Raw genomic sequence first — 16,135 nt, forward strand, 5'->3', positions numbered from 1 at the left:
AATCTCAGTCTGATGTCGCGCCAGAGGCAGCCCTGACTACACGCACTCTTACCGTCCTGCACCAGGTGGGTTGCAAGAGCTGTCTAATCAACTGCAGGAACTGTTAGTAGATTTTTGCACCAGGGGAGAATGTGCCTGCAATGGCATACCAAGCGCAATGCGCCATTTCGACGTTGTATTCCAAGACTTTCGAGCTAATCATCACACCAGCAGTTGTATGGATCACATGAATCGACCATGCTTGTTGACGACATGTTGAATCATTTCCAGAGGAAAGGAACATCATAGGCAGCTTTGTATCTTATTTGAGAGCTCCTTAAGGAGGAGCCACACCGCGCGAAGTCTTGATAAATGTAACTCCTTGATACGAGGGATACCTTTTTGGTCATATAATCAATGAAGTGGGAATACACGTGGATCTTGCTAAGACCCGTTTTGGTTAGAAACTGATTGACACCAGAGATCCCTTCGAGGATGCAAAAATTTCTTGGTCTCACTAGATGCTATCGCAGATTCATCACAGGATTCTCGAAGATCGCGCAGCTTAAATCTCTTTAGCACAGTAGGGTGCTGTGTTCGTGGAAGACAAAACAGGAGGACGTCCTTTCAGCTTTTGAACCTCAGTTCTGCAATGCTCTGAGCATCGTCTTTACCCGAGGGTACGGGTGATCTAGTGGTATACCATGATGGCCTGAATTAGAGTAGCAGTTATACGCCGATGCAACACGAGAAGGTGATGGTTTACGTGGTGGCGTAACCAGAGGAATTGCACGACTCACAACCTGCAGTAGAAGCCGTGGTCTTTGGATTTAAGTTGGAGGCATTACTTGGACGGTACCAGATGCACTGCTTAGACCGATCACAAGGGCCTCCGGTGTACTTGCGATTCAGAAAAGCTAACTCAGTTAATGGCATTGCTGGATGGAATTTTGGATGGTTACGACTGTGAAACTTGAACGTGCACGAGCTTTGCAACACATTATCGACTCTAACTTACCTGATCAGGCTCGTTCTGTTCAAACTAGGGAACAGAAGGAAGAGAACTTTCAAGTTGAGCCCATGCGGGGCATGGAGAAGCAACCCTTTGCAGGTTGGACGATATTCGCTACCTCTTGGAACGAATGTGAGTCTCATTAGATGGCAACTGTAGGGAACTCGTGTTGAGCAAAAACACACCGGCCTAAGTATTCTAGTCGTCTGGGTTTGATGGGAGATATTAGAATCTATAAATCTTGTATTGGTAATCGGGCATGAAGGCGCACCTAGCTATGTTTGTGAGTGATGTTTAACTTGTGGGAAAGTCGAGGTGGAGTATCAGTAACCAGAAACACATATATCGAAATAAGAACAGACTGCCATGGATTTTGTCACTAGTCTACTTACAACGCGAAATGAAAACATTATCACCTGGGTGATCATTGATGGACCCAAGTTACCAGCATACTTTCTTGCAATCAAGAAAACTGACGAGTCTTCACAGTCGTGAATGTTTCCTCTAAGAGAGGCGGCTTTTAGGTACGAGGTGCCAACTCCTGTTACCTCTGAATTTGATCTATGCATGATTTATGTTAGGCAATACACAACACTCTTGGCTCACGTCAGGACTAGAGCATCGCTTATCGCCGTTAGGCAAACGATCAGAGAAAACGAACTCTCCTGGCACTCGAAGACATGCTGCAAGCATGTGTGTGACTGGCTTTGGTGCAAATTTGAAGGACTCCTACCTATGGTTGAGTACTAATGCGGTAGCTATCTTCTTGGTAACCAGATAGCTCTGTTGAGGCATTACATAGACAATAATACCAACCTCCTTGTTAGACTGAGATGGTTGACAACTTAATTACTGGTCCAGGACTGGTACTCGAGACTCTTGGGAAGGTCATTTGGATCGGGAGTCGATTGGCGGCAACACGTGACCGTCAGGAAAGCTGATAAATTTGGGAAACGCTGGAAGATCGTTGTAGGTGATCGTATCGTGTTGAAAGTCTAACCCTGGGAGGGTGTGGAATGCTTGGGAAGCATGGCAAGCTTAACTAACGTCACGATGGACCAATCAACAGTCTAGGAAGAATCGGTAGCGTAACCTACACACTTAAGCTACCTGCTGAGCTAGGTAACGTTCATGATGTCTTTCATGTTTCGCGATTACAGAAGCGTTTGTCTGAGGAAACACTGATTGAGCAGTTTCAAGAGCTCAAGGTTAACGACAAGTTGCAGTTGTCGTGGAATCTATTGAATCGCAAGGATCAGATGAAGCTCAAGTACCCACAGTTATTTCCAGTCGATCAATCTAAATCTGATGCAACCGGTGAATTTCGGGGCGAAATTTCTTTCAAGTTGGGGATGATGTGGTACCTTTGGAAAAATCCACAGTCATCCTGAAAAATCCACAGTCATGCTAAGTTAACATCTGGTCGTCTTGGATTACTTGTCAAATTTCGGGACGAAATTTCTTTCAAGTTGGGGATGATGTGACAACCCGGACTTTCAAGGTTAGTGCCAGTTCGATCGTGATCTTAAATTCTCATTATTCCTTTCCAATGTTTCCTCTCATGTTAAACTTGTTAGACGGTTGGGCCGATTCTGCTTTTGGGCCGTCTACATCGTATATATCTTTCAAACCACACACACACATTACATTTGGGCCGCATGTGGACATCTTGGCACACGCATACGCTTAGGATAACTTTGTTAGTCATGGATCGGGTAAAGCCCAAGTGAGGGTGTGAGAATTAGGCCAAGATCTATTATTAAATCACTAAACATGCAAACCAATATTCATAACCAATATTCACAAAAGTAATTGATTCAATATTTGATAAAACTTATTAATTGTTCAGCACATGGCCGACATTAGACTCCAATCAACACCTAGTTGCATGTGAATTTTGATGTATTGCATTAGATGGGCCGCACATGTGCTGATGGTTTATTGGACCAAACCTAAACCGAGCCCACCTTTCCCCCTGTTATGTACGTGCATCATGATGTAAAAGATTCCATAACACCTTTGCAAACCCTACGGCAGTGGATCCCCATCCGAGCACCATCTTCTCCAGTCGAGTTCCTTTTTTTGGTGATCCGATTTGTATAACTTGTCATCATAAGCTGATTTCTTGACACTCTTGGCCGAGGATATACATGTAGGTTAGTATTCGTAAACCGATCTGGATTGTTGTCAGTTGTGCTTATTTTGATTATATGTGGCTATGAGGATTAGAAGTAATATTAGGGGATTGTTTAAAATATTATTGAATTCTTTTATGACCGACTGCATTTGTATGATTTGACCTACTTGATCTACATGGATTGCACATGTAATTCTATATTGGTTTGAATATAAAATAATGAATATATATAGTCCACACATGTGAAAGAATGATGAAATCTGATGTTTTCATAACTTGTTCATCGAATGGATACATGATAATTTTATGATGGCCGACAACTATGATCTTGATTATTTTCTATTGGGCCGCTATTGATGAAACTGTGAATGATAAATTATGTTGAATGATTTAGATTATAATAATTGAAGCTATATCTGTGTTGATTGGTACCATGAAAATTCATTAGGCTATTGACTGTGATGATTGATCCGATGCATATGATTGGTGGGGATAACTTTTGTTAAGATAATTAGGGTTGCAGGTTGTTCATGACGAAACTTGATGTTTCGCCACACACTCATGCACGACGAAAGCTAGGGGTTCGAGTAATTGATCTTATTGTTCGGATAAGATGAATGACATGTGTGTTGTTAAACAAACTATATGACATATGTGAGGTTAAAGGAACTGTATGCTATGTGAACTATATGATATGTGTGAGGTTAAGTGAACTATATGATATGTGTGGGGTTAAATGAAACTGTGTGAATAGGAACGGTTATTATATTGGGCTGTACACAGCCGTATACATCGTTGGGCGGAGACGATTGTGCGACATGCAACTGGGCTCGCATAGGTCACGGCCTACTTGCATATCTTGTTGGGCCTTTGATTGTTTGGGTTAATAAGTGGACGTATCTGGTAACTATACTCGGTAATGAAACTTTGAACTCACCAGCGTCGTCTGACACACTTGTTTGCATGCTTGTAGGTCGTTAGCTGTCTTGCATTGGAACTTGCTGTCTGGAGTAGCAGGAGTGGTCATGGGTCGACTGAAGGAACTTATGCTATTGATTTCTTGATACTATATATTGGTTTTTAAACTATTTAACTTTGTTTAATTTTGCTTCCGCTGAACACTTTGGTTTTCATTGGAACTTGGATGGTATTTTATTAATAATCAAGAACTTTATTTTGAAACATGTATGGGTTCAATGTAATTAGTGGCTCATTGTGGGTACGTCACACGCCTAACATGGACTTTCCCTAGGTGGTAATTTGGGGGTGTGACAGTTTGGTATCAGAGCCACTGGTTGTAGTGAACTTGGTTTTAAAACGTTTTTGTAAAACCAGACTATAACCGAACAAGTTCTGAATACGACCATGACACTCAGCTCCAGACTGCAAGGTTCGTCTCTCGTATACTCATTGTATTGCATAACTAGTGAACACCCACATATGATATTGCATGTGATTGCACGTTTAGCACAACAGTATGAATTCATGTATTACTTGCATGTGTTATGTGACTGATGGGGTGGTATTTCCCTAAACATTCATGAATTACGTTTTGTGATGCTCTTTGTTTGTTACTTGAGTTTGATGAACAATTTGACATGAGTTACGAGGAGCTGAGATGCACATGCAAATCACAATATTATTGTGGGTGCACACATAATAATAATGTGGGGTGCATGCGAGTCCCAGTGAGGCTTAACAAGTGAAAAAGGGGTTCCGATCCGTTATTTGATCAATGTGAAACACAACAGTCTAAAATAGTCATAGCAGTGATTGTCTCTCACTTGATCGTGATCTTTTCACTCCACTCTAAATCCTTACGAATCTCGATGCTATCAAGTATTACCTGAACACCCATCAGAACGCCTAACGAACTGTGTAGAATGTTAGGTGCTTGTATGAACGTCCCTGAGATGGATTCCCCCCCCCCCCGCGTCGAATGATTGGTCTATACTTTCCTCACCTGTCGTTGTTTGTTAGAACCTAGCACGTTAACGTCTTAGACCCTGAAGTGTGATCACTTCTACAACGCTCTGGAAACATACCGTGTATTACTCAGTCAACTCGCAAGAACGATGGAGGTTGAGCGTAGTACCTTACTAACCTTAGTATTGGACGACCCTGATTACCAGCAACGAAAATTAGCAGTTTGACGCTAATCGAATCCTTAACCCCAGCCAGCGACTCATGGGAGTCGACTCTTACGAACCAATCGGGACAAAATCGATGACGATTGACTGTAGAGCGGACTGTGTAACCGCCCGCACCATGAGTAGTGCCTTAGGACGTGGCATGGAATATGAAAAGATGGACCTTGTTGGTGAAAGGGCGCAGGACACCGTTGCAGGCAACAATATTAGAGGCAACAGTCGCGGCAACATCAAGGTACTCGTGATCGTAGCTTACAGTATGGAAATGAAGGTGACCTCGACAAGGATTAACTGTATTAAGTCAAGGTGATGACAACTAAGGGAACGACGGCAGTACTGGAAATTCTCGTGACGAAAGCAACACTGGAAATGAAGCTCATGGAAGGACATTTAGTATTGGCATAGGCTATACCAGGTGTAATAGCAACACGATAGCTTGGATGGATAGCTATTCGCTTCGTCTTTGTTCTGTTTAACCCTGATGCTTCTTGAAACCGAACCTGTTGTGGAGTAGGCTGATGCAAGTCAATTGAAGCCTTATATGTTCGCTGGGATGCAAACTCGACCTTGGGGGATAGGTGTTCGACATTCCTTCCACTACCCTTGATGGTTGCAATACAGTAGTTAGTGTGGATTGGTTATCCAGAGATTGCGCAGATACTCCAGTGAGGAGAAAATTTTGGGTGGAGAATCGTTAATTGTTCTAAAGCGTCAGAGTAATGCAAAGGTTAGCGCCATCTCAGCTATGAAGGCCAGAAGTGTCTACGGAGGGATTACTCCGCTATACTAGCAACCGTTACTGATGTTGGGGCTAAGGAAACAGAGGATCGAGGATCCACCAATCATTCGTGATTCATTTCGGTATGCTACCCAAGGAACTTTCGGGTTTACTTCCACAACTGTTAGGCGAAATCTCAGTCTGATGTCGCGCCAGAGGCAGCCCTGACTACACGCACTCTTACCGTCCTGCACCAGGAGGGTTGCAAGAGCTGTCTAATCAACTGCAGGAACTGTTAGTAGATTTTTGCACCAGGGGAGAATGTGCCTGCAATGGCATACCAAGCGCAATGCGCCATTTCGACGTTGTATTCCAAGACTTTCGAGCTAATCATCACACCAGCAGTTGTATGGATCACATGAATCGACCATGCTTGTTGACGACATGTTGAATCATTTCCAGAGGAAAGGAACATCATAGGCAGCTTTGTATCTTATTTGAGAGCTCCTTAAGGAGGAGCCACACCGCGCGAAGTCTTGATAAATGTAACTCCTTGATACGAGGGATACCTTTTTGGTCATATAATCAATGAAGTGGGAATACACGTGGATCTTGCTAAGACCCGTTTTGGTTAGAAACTGATCGACACCAGAGATCCCTTCGAGGATGCAAAAATTTCTTGGTCTCACTAGATGCTATCGCAGATTCATCACAGGATTCTCGAAGATCGCGCAGCTTAAATCTCTTTAGCACAGTAGGGTGCTGTGTTCGTGGAAGACAAAACAGGAGGACGTCCTTTCAGCTTTTGAACCTCAGTTCTGCAATGCTCTGAGCATCGTCTTTACCCGAGGGTACGGGTGATCTAGTGGTATACCATGATGGCCTGAATTAGAGTAGCAGTTATACGCCGATGCAACACGAGAAGGTGATGGTTTACGTGGTGGCGTAACCAGAGGAATTGCACGACTCACAACCTGCAGTAGAAGCCGTGGTCTTTGGATTTAAGTTGGAGGCATTACTTGGACGGTACCAGATGCACTGCTTAGACCGATCACAAGGGCCTCCGGTGTACTTGCGATTCAGAAAAGCTAACTCAGTTAATGGCATTGCTGGATGGAATTTTGGACGGTTACGACTGTGAAACCTGAACGTGCACGAGCTTTGCAACACATTATCGACTCTAACTTACCTGATCAGGCTCGTTCTGTTCAAACTAGGGAACGAAAGGAAGAGAACTTTCAAGTTGAGCCCATGCGGGGCATGGAGAAGCAACCCTTTGCAGGTTGGACGATGTTCGCTACCTCTTGGAACGAATGTGAGTCTCATTAGATGGCAACTGTAGGGAACTCGTGTTGAGCAAAAACACACCGGCCTAAGTATTCTAGTCGTCTGGGTTTGATGGGAGATATTAGAATCTATAAATCTTGTATTGGTAATCGGGCATGAAGGCGCACCTAGCTATGTTTGTGAGTGATGTTTAACTTGTGGGAAAGTCGAGGTGGAGTATCAGTAACCAGAAACACATATATCGAAATAAGAACAGACTGCCATGGATTTTGTCACTAGTCTACTTACAACGCGAAATGAAAACATTATCACCTGGGTGATCATTGATGGACCCAAGTTACCAGCATACTTTCTTGCAATCAAGAAAACTGACGAGTCTTCACAGTCGTGAATGTTTCCTCTAAGAGAGGCGGCTTTTAGGTACGAGGTGCCAACTCCTGTTACCTCTGAATTTGATCTATGCATGATTTATGTTAGGCAATACACAACACTCTTGGCTCACGTCAGGACTAGAGCATCGCTTATCGCCGTTAGGCAAACGATCAGAGAAAACGAACTCTCCTGGCACTCGAAGACATGCTGCAAGCATGTGTGTGACTGGCTTTGGTGCAAATTTGAAGGACTCCTACCTATGGTTGAGTACTAATGCGGTAGCTATCTTCTTGGTAACCAGATAGCTCTGTTGAGGCATTACATAGACAATAATACCAACCTCCTTGTTAGACTGAGATGGTTGACAACTTAATTACTGGTCCAGGACTGGTACTCGAGACTCTTGGGAAGGTCATTTGGATCGGGAGTCGATTGGCGGCAACACGTGACCGTCAGGAAAGCTGATAAATTTGGGAAACGCTGGAAGATCGCTGTAGGTGATCGTATCGTGTTGAAAGTCTAACCCTGGGAGGGTGTGGAATGCTTGGGAAGCATGGCAAGCTTAACTAACGTCACGATGGACCAATCAACAGTCTGGGAAGAATCGGTAGTGTAACCTACACACTTAAGCTACCTGCTGAGCTGGGTAACGTTCATGATGTCTTTCATGTTTCGCGATTACAGAAGCGTTTGTCTGAGGAAACACTGATTGAGCAGTTTCAAGAGCTCAAGGTTAACGACAAGTTACAGTTGTCGTGGAATCTATTGAATCGCAAGGATCAGATGAAGCTCAAGTACCCACAGTTATTTCCAGTCGATCAATCTAAATCTGATGCAACCGGTGAATTTCGAGGCGAAATTTCTTTCAAGTTGGGGATGATGTGGTACCTTTGGAAAAATCCACAGTCATCCTGAAAAATCCACAGTCATGCTAAGTTAACATCTGGTCGTCTTGGATTACTTGTCAAATTTCGGGACGAAATTTCTTTCAAGTTGGGGATGATGTGACAACCCGGACTTTCAAGGTTAGTGCCAGTTCGATCGTGATCTTAAATTCTCATTATTCCTTTCCAATGTTTCCTCTCATGTTAAACTTGTTAGACGGTTGGGCCGATTATGCTTTTGGGCCGTCTACATCGTATATATGTTTCAAACCACACACACACATTACATTTGGGCCGCATGTGGACATCTTGGCACACGCATACGCTTAGGGTAACTTTGTTAGTCATGGATCGGGTAAAGCCCAAGTGAGGGTGTGAGAATTAGGCCAAGATCTATTATTAAATCACTAAACATGCAAACCAATATTCATAACCAATATTCACAAAAGTAATTGATTCAATATTTGATAAAACTTATTAATTGTTCAGCACATGGCCGACATTAGACTCCAATCAACACCTAGTTGCATGTGAATTTTGATGTATTGCATTAGATGGGCCGCACATGTGCTGATGGTTTATTGGACCAAACCCAAACCGAGCCCACCTTTCCCCCTGTTATGTACGTGCATCATGATGTAAAAGATTCCATAACACCTTTGCAAACCCTACGGTAGTGGATCCCCATCCGAGCACCATCTTCTCCAGTCGAGTTCCTTTTTTTGGTGATCCGATTTGTATAACTTGTCATCATAAGCTGATTTCTTGACACTCTTGGCCGAGGATATACATGTGGGTTAGTATTCGTAAACCGATCTGGATTGTTGTCAGTTGTGCTTATTTTGGTTATATGTGGCTATGAGGATTAGAAGTAATATTAGGGGATTGTTTAAAATATTATTGAATTCTTTTATGACCGACTGCATTTGTATGATTTGACCTACTTGATCTACATGGATTGCACATGTAATTCTATATTGGTTTGAATATAAAATAATGAATATATATAGTCCACACATGTGAAAGAATGATGAAATCTGATGTTTTCATAACTTGTTCATCGAATGGATACATGATAATTTTATGATGGCCGACAACTATGATCTTGATTATTTTCTATTGGGCCGCTATTGATGAAACTGTGAATGATAAATTATGTTGAATGATTTAGATTATAATAATTGAAGCTATATCTGTGTTGATTGGTACCATGAAAATTCATTAGGCTATTGACTGTGATGATTGATCCGATGCATATGATTGGTGGGGATAACTTTTGTTAAGATAATTAGGGTTGCAGGTTGTTCATGACGAAACTTGATGTTTCGCCACACACTCATGCACGACGAAAGCTAGGGTTCGAGTAATTGATCTTATTGTTCGGATAAGATGAATGACATGTGTGTTGTTAAACAAACTATATGACATATGTGAGGTTAAAGGAACTGTATGCTATGTGAACTATATGATATGTGTGAGGTTAAGTGAACTATATGATATGTGTGGGGTTAAATGAAACTGTGTGAATAGGAACGGTTATTATATTGGGTTGTACAGAGCCGTATACATCGTTGGGCGGAGACGATTGTGCGACATGCAACTGGGCTCGCATAGGTCACGGCCTACTTGCATATCTTGTTGGGCCTTTGATTGTTTGGGTTAATAAGTGGACGAAGCACTAACCGCACCTCTACTCGTACATCGTACACTTTCACTTTGGGCCTTGTGTTGAATGAAGCATGGAATGTTGGGCTTTTGACTAGAAACGTGAATCTGTAATGTGTATTAACATTGTAAACTGAATGTCTTATGTGTATAGACGATGTGTGAATTATGAAATGTGTTGTGGCATGGTTTATGCGTATGTGAAACTAATTGAGTACGATAATCATAATAGGACTTGATTGACTACGTGTGAACAAGTAATTAATCTTACCGAGCAAACCACAGGTGAGTTCACTGCACTTTTCTAAGCATGCGTCCCGGTGGTTTGGGACATCTGGTAAACGTTTCTAAAGGGAATACTGGGTAAACTGTTTATTTGGGATGTTGGTTATTGAACACAGTATAAATCATGTAAGACCCCATACATCTACCGTGTTGCTGAAGAAGCAACGAGGTATTTAGTTGATAGCGCTATTAGGTTTGGCACCCTCACACCGGGCCGAAAGGACGGGCGTGAACTAATTACCTGGACTTCATGACCAATGCTAGTTAGAGGCATTGGGGTTGGGCATTCTCATCGTGTACATATAAGACCCCTTACATCTATTCAAGGTTGTTTGATACCTTGACCTCATGACCAATGCCTAAATGGAGGCATTGGGGTTGGGCATTCACATCTAGTCGCCACATACGGTAATCGAGTTAATAACAGCATCAAATCAAATTGCTAAACTGTTTTATACACGTATCTGGTAACTATACTCGGTAATGAAACTTTGAACTCACCAGCGTCGTCTGACACACTTGTTTGCATGCTTGTAGGTCGTTAGCTGTCTTGCATTGGAACTTGCTGTCTGGAGTAGCAGGAGTGGTCATGGGTCGACTGAAGGAATTTATGCTATTGATTTCTTGATACTATATATTGGTTTTTTAAACTATTTAACTTTGTTTAATTTTGCTTCCGCTGAACACTTTGGTTTTCATTGGAACTTGGATGGTATTTTATTAATAATCGAGAACTTTATTTTGAAACATGTATGGGTTCAATGTAATTAGTGGCTCATTGTGGGTACGTCACACGCCTAACATGGACTTTCCCTAGGTGGTAATTTGGGGGTGTGACATTTTTAGCCCCGGTCTAATCCAAAGTTGACCCGATCCTGCTTTTTTACTCGTTTTTGTTATATTCTCTTTTTTTTATTTCCTTAAACCTTATTGTTACGTTAACCTACTCCTTTATCTCAATAACCTTAACCTTCCATACCAATCTTCTAAAAACCGGTTTTTAAATCGTATCGGTTTAGACTCAGAAATGGTTCAACCGGGTGGTTCAACCGAGTTAACCAATTAACCTTATAAATACATTAAATACAATTTCAAGTCAAAAAATAATTCCAAACTAGATATTCCATAATTAAAAAAAAAAATATTCCAAAAGTTAATCCATAATCTAAAAATTCACTATTGAGAGGCGCTAGGTTTTACCAAGAAGGTAAAGGTAAATCGTCACCTTTTGGGACCATAAAAGATTAAAAGTCCAAATTTTAGCATTTGGCTCGGTACCGATATAACGGTTTAAACTGGTTCACCCAATTTACTGACGGTACAACTTCTTTGCCGTTACCTCTATTTACCGGTATGATTCGTGCCGGGCAAGCTTGCAGCATCCAGTTTAACCAGTTTAACCGGCCGGTATAAACCGGATCCGGTTTTTATACTGTACCTGTTTGGGCTAAAAACGATTTAATTGGATGTACTGAACGATTTAACCAGTTCTATCGGACGGCTTTTAAAACATTGGTTCCATACAAAACTAATCATACCTCGTGATCAAGGGATAAGTTTTCAAAACCAGTATCTTTAAACATTATTGGAATATGCATTCTTGGAAAAGAAATAATAAATAAATATAAATAAAGGAAGATGGATAATTGAAAATTTGCCACGACTTGAGCACACCCAACATGACAAAAAGATCCACCATCACAGGAGAAACTACACTTAGGAATGTTTGGCTGTCATATCGTGGAATCTCTAATATTATAATCTAATGTTTTATATATACACATATGTTTGTTTTTCGTATGTGCTCATTAGCTGGCCCACAAAATCATATATGAGTGTGTGAAATTTTAACCGTGCATACATTATCTATACTATATAATAAAAGAAACCAATAAAAGGACACTTGTCATTATTTTAGACCATCCTTAATTATAGATAATTATTATTTAATTTAAATTATTAACTATTAATTAAATTAATATAATATAAGTTTGATATAATATTAATTTAACGGAATGCATATATGTATCTGGTTTATGTGCTAATGATTTGTATGGGTAGAGAATGTGGTTTGAGTTGCTAACTCAGAATACAAAGTTAATAGTCAATATAGTAGTGTGCTTAATTGGTTTAAATCATCCAGACTGTTTCCTTAAATGATTAGTTGCTTTACTCGCAATGAAATTTTTACTGACTTATGATAACTTTATAATTCTGCAGACTTGTAATTTATATTTTTTTGGTTTTGATTGTTGAATGATAATGTTGTTTCATTCTTTCTTGTTTTTTATAATTTTTTTTTAACTCTGTTCAAAACTAAATTGTTTAACCCGTGTATCACACGGGTAACTTATTTAAAAAAAATTGTAAAAACATACAAATCCAATATAGAGGCCCATTATCAAATACCTTTTTATACTTTATAATTTACCCAACTTAACATTAGGTTTATTAGGCCCAACCCAATACTAATATGATTTTAAAAAAAAAAATTTTTGTTAAAGCATATGGACACATTTTTCGAGCTCGAACATGGTACGTGAATACTCAGAGACGCAACTATAGATAATTATTACTTAATTTAAATTATTAAATATTAATTAAATTAATATAAATCTTATCAACCTCTAAATTATTGGCATAAACTTAACTTCAAATCATAAAGTCTTATCTAAACTAAAAAGCATTGTTTCACTTAACATAGATAAACATACATATTATTTATTGTTTTAGATTTATTCAACCCGTATAATACACGGATTTTTTTTAAATATAACTTTTTTTATTATTTAGTATATAAAATTACAATTCTTCCACCGTGAATACACAGTTTTTTTTTTAAATAGAACTTTTTTACTGTTTGGTATATAAGATTACATTTATTCAAATCACACAATAAACAAGGTTTTTAAATATATAACTTTTTCATTATTTAATATATAAAACTGTATTTACTTAACGCGTGTAATAAATAAGGTTTTTAAAAATATATTGTTATTCTATTTAGTATATAAAATTACATTTATTCAACCCGTGTAATACACGGGGTTCTAACCTAGTACATATATAACTTGAAACTAATATAAATGGGATCAATAAAATAAACTTATTGAAATATGTATATGTATTTTTCTTGATTATTTAAAAATGGATAAATTTAAAAAAAACAAGCATGTAATATATCAACTTCTACCTAATACAATAAAATTGTCTTTTATACAGATATAATTAAATGCGTGAAATAAATACTTCACTGCTAATTTTAAATGCTATTAACTATTTTTTATAATAAAAACCCAAAATCCCACTATTTTGCTAATACCACAACTCTCCTCAAAAGTCAAAACACTTTCAGTGTGGTAATAGCAAAAGATGGAGTTCCCATTTTCCCACTTTCCATAAAAACCTAAAAAAATTATAACAAATTTACGATTATACCCCTGAAAGCCACCGGAAAAAGTTCACTGATCTCTTCACCGATTCTCCCATGACCTCCGTCAAAATCGCTAACCGCCTCACTCCGGCGACTACTTCCGGTAAAGAACCTTCAGAACCACGTAACGAAACCGAAACACGATCCACGTAATCACGCAACCAATTAAACCGTCCACTACCACCGGCAGCAACCTCCGCGGCCAAACTCTCTCCCGGCGCTTCCGCCGTTGAATCCTTATCGCCGGAAGTACAATCGGAAACAACACTCCGGTGCGTCGACTCCACCGGAATCTCGTAACCGTCGTCCAGCACGTAATCATACGAAACCGACGGAGTATGACCTCCGGTCAGAATTCGCCGGATCTCGCCGTTGACTAATCAGTCCCCGATCTCGATTCGGGAAACTGTTACTCCTGTTTCCACCAGCTCTACGACTACCGCCGTTGCCGGAAGTCAACGTATTCATAATCTTTCTTCGTAGGGTTTACAGTAGACCGGCAGAGGCGGACACGTCATGTTAGACTTAAGCCACGCGTCAATACACTTGCGCGTGAAACGCCGTGACAACATAACGGAAGAAGCCGGAGCTGATCTGAACTTTCAAACTTCGATAAAACAAACGGCACAGTCGCCTCCGGCGATTTTTCCGGTGAGTGAAGAGAAGGTGAAAAGCGGTAAGGAGTCGAGTGCATTGTTAGTTATGGAGATCACATGATGACGCACGTGTTCGGTTTCGTTACTTTCGTTACTATCGTTTCTGTTATTGGAAACGACGTCGTCGGCTGGTGAAAATGTACTGAATGAACGGTTGCAGCGGCGTGTGAGGAAGCGGATGAGGAGGTAAATAGTGGCGGAGATAATAATGGCGGAAGATATAATAATCATTACGATTATTATTGAAGGTGTTGGAGGTGATGAGTGGTGGTGGTGTGATACTGTGTCGTTGTAGTAAAGTTGAGGAATGGGGGTGTATGAGGTGGGGGTGGGGTGGTTATGACGGAGAATGGTGGTGGTGGAGGTGGAGGTGGTAGGGTGTCCATTTTGGGAAGGAGGGTGGTGGTGGTGAAGGTGGTTAGGAATATATGGTGAGTTAATGAAGGGTGTGGTACAGATGGGGAATTGATTTGAAGATGATGTGGTAATTAATGTGTTTTCTGGATTTGGTGATGTTTCAGGGTTTCAGCTCTTGAGTTGCATGTGATATGCACGTGACAACAGTTGGGTCGGGTCGGGTCGGGTTTTGTGGTTTTGGAATTATGGCAGCATTTACTTCCTACTAAACTACCACACTTTTGGGTTTGTTATGTTGCAGTTGTATTCATGTTGTTTTGACATATATGGATTCACATGTGTTTTACATTTAGTATTTTTACGTTACAATTTACGTACAAATGTGTAAGTTTCTACTACCAAGTATTATATATATATCACCTTTGTTTGTTATTGAGGTTTATATGTGACTTTGTGGAATAAATCTTTGTCTAATAAGTATGTTGTTCTTAACATTTGTAATTTTGAACTTTAGTAGTAAACACGATATGTATCTTGTCAATGAGTATCCAAATGCGTTGAATAAGGTACTACTTGACAGTTTGTGCTATGATCACGATCTAATTCATGACCCACTATACATGGAAAGTTGTGGAACATGAACATACAATACTGTAGGATCTTAAAAGTGAACAAACTCCTCTATTATATATATATGACTGTAGAGGGATTCTACATGTATGAGCCTAGAGATCGATAAGTGATAATTTAGGAGAACAATTTTGCATCAAGGATTCTAGGCTAGACTTCTGGCTATGAGGTCAAATGATGACATGAAGCGTTGATATGGTTTTGGATTTATATTCTTAATTAATGAATTGTCACACTAGCAAGTTTGTTTCGATGTCTTTAGCATCATATATTGATGGTAGAATACTCGAATATGTTAGGATTCAAGTGGTGCAACGAAAACCAACACACGATGCACAAACGAACTAAAAACGCAAAAAACAAAAATATAAAGCATACGACAATTTTAACGTGGTTTGGTCTTGGTGTGAAACCTACGTTCATGAAGATATGATGGAAGCGGTTGTGTTGAAGATGATTGGGTCGACACCCATAAATGATGACATAGGAGCACATCCAATAGTGAATTATTCTTGGACATTCGACTTTATCTAAATCTCTTAAGAATGGCCAATCAATTTCTTTTTGCGT

The 16,135-nt window shown here is 40.0% G+C and overlaps 1 pseudogene; it reads right to left on the reverse strand.

Annotated features, from left to right (window-relative positions):
• Nucleotides 1–13,797: 13,797 nt before the first annotated feature.
• On the reverse strand, nucleotides 13,798–15,103 carry LOC118481035 (annotated as a pseudogene).
• Between the last annotated feature and the right edge of the window lie 1,032 nt (nucleotides 15,104–16,135).

This window comes from Helianthus annuus, chromosome 8, assembly GCF_002127325.2.
Source record: "Helianthus annuus cultivar XRQ/B chromosome 8, HanXRQr2.0-SUNRISE, whole genome shotgun sequence".
Classification (NCBI taxonomy): Eukaryota; Viridiplantae; Streptophyta; class Magnoliopsida; order Asterales; family Asteraceae; genus Helianthus; species Helianthus annuus.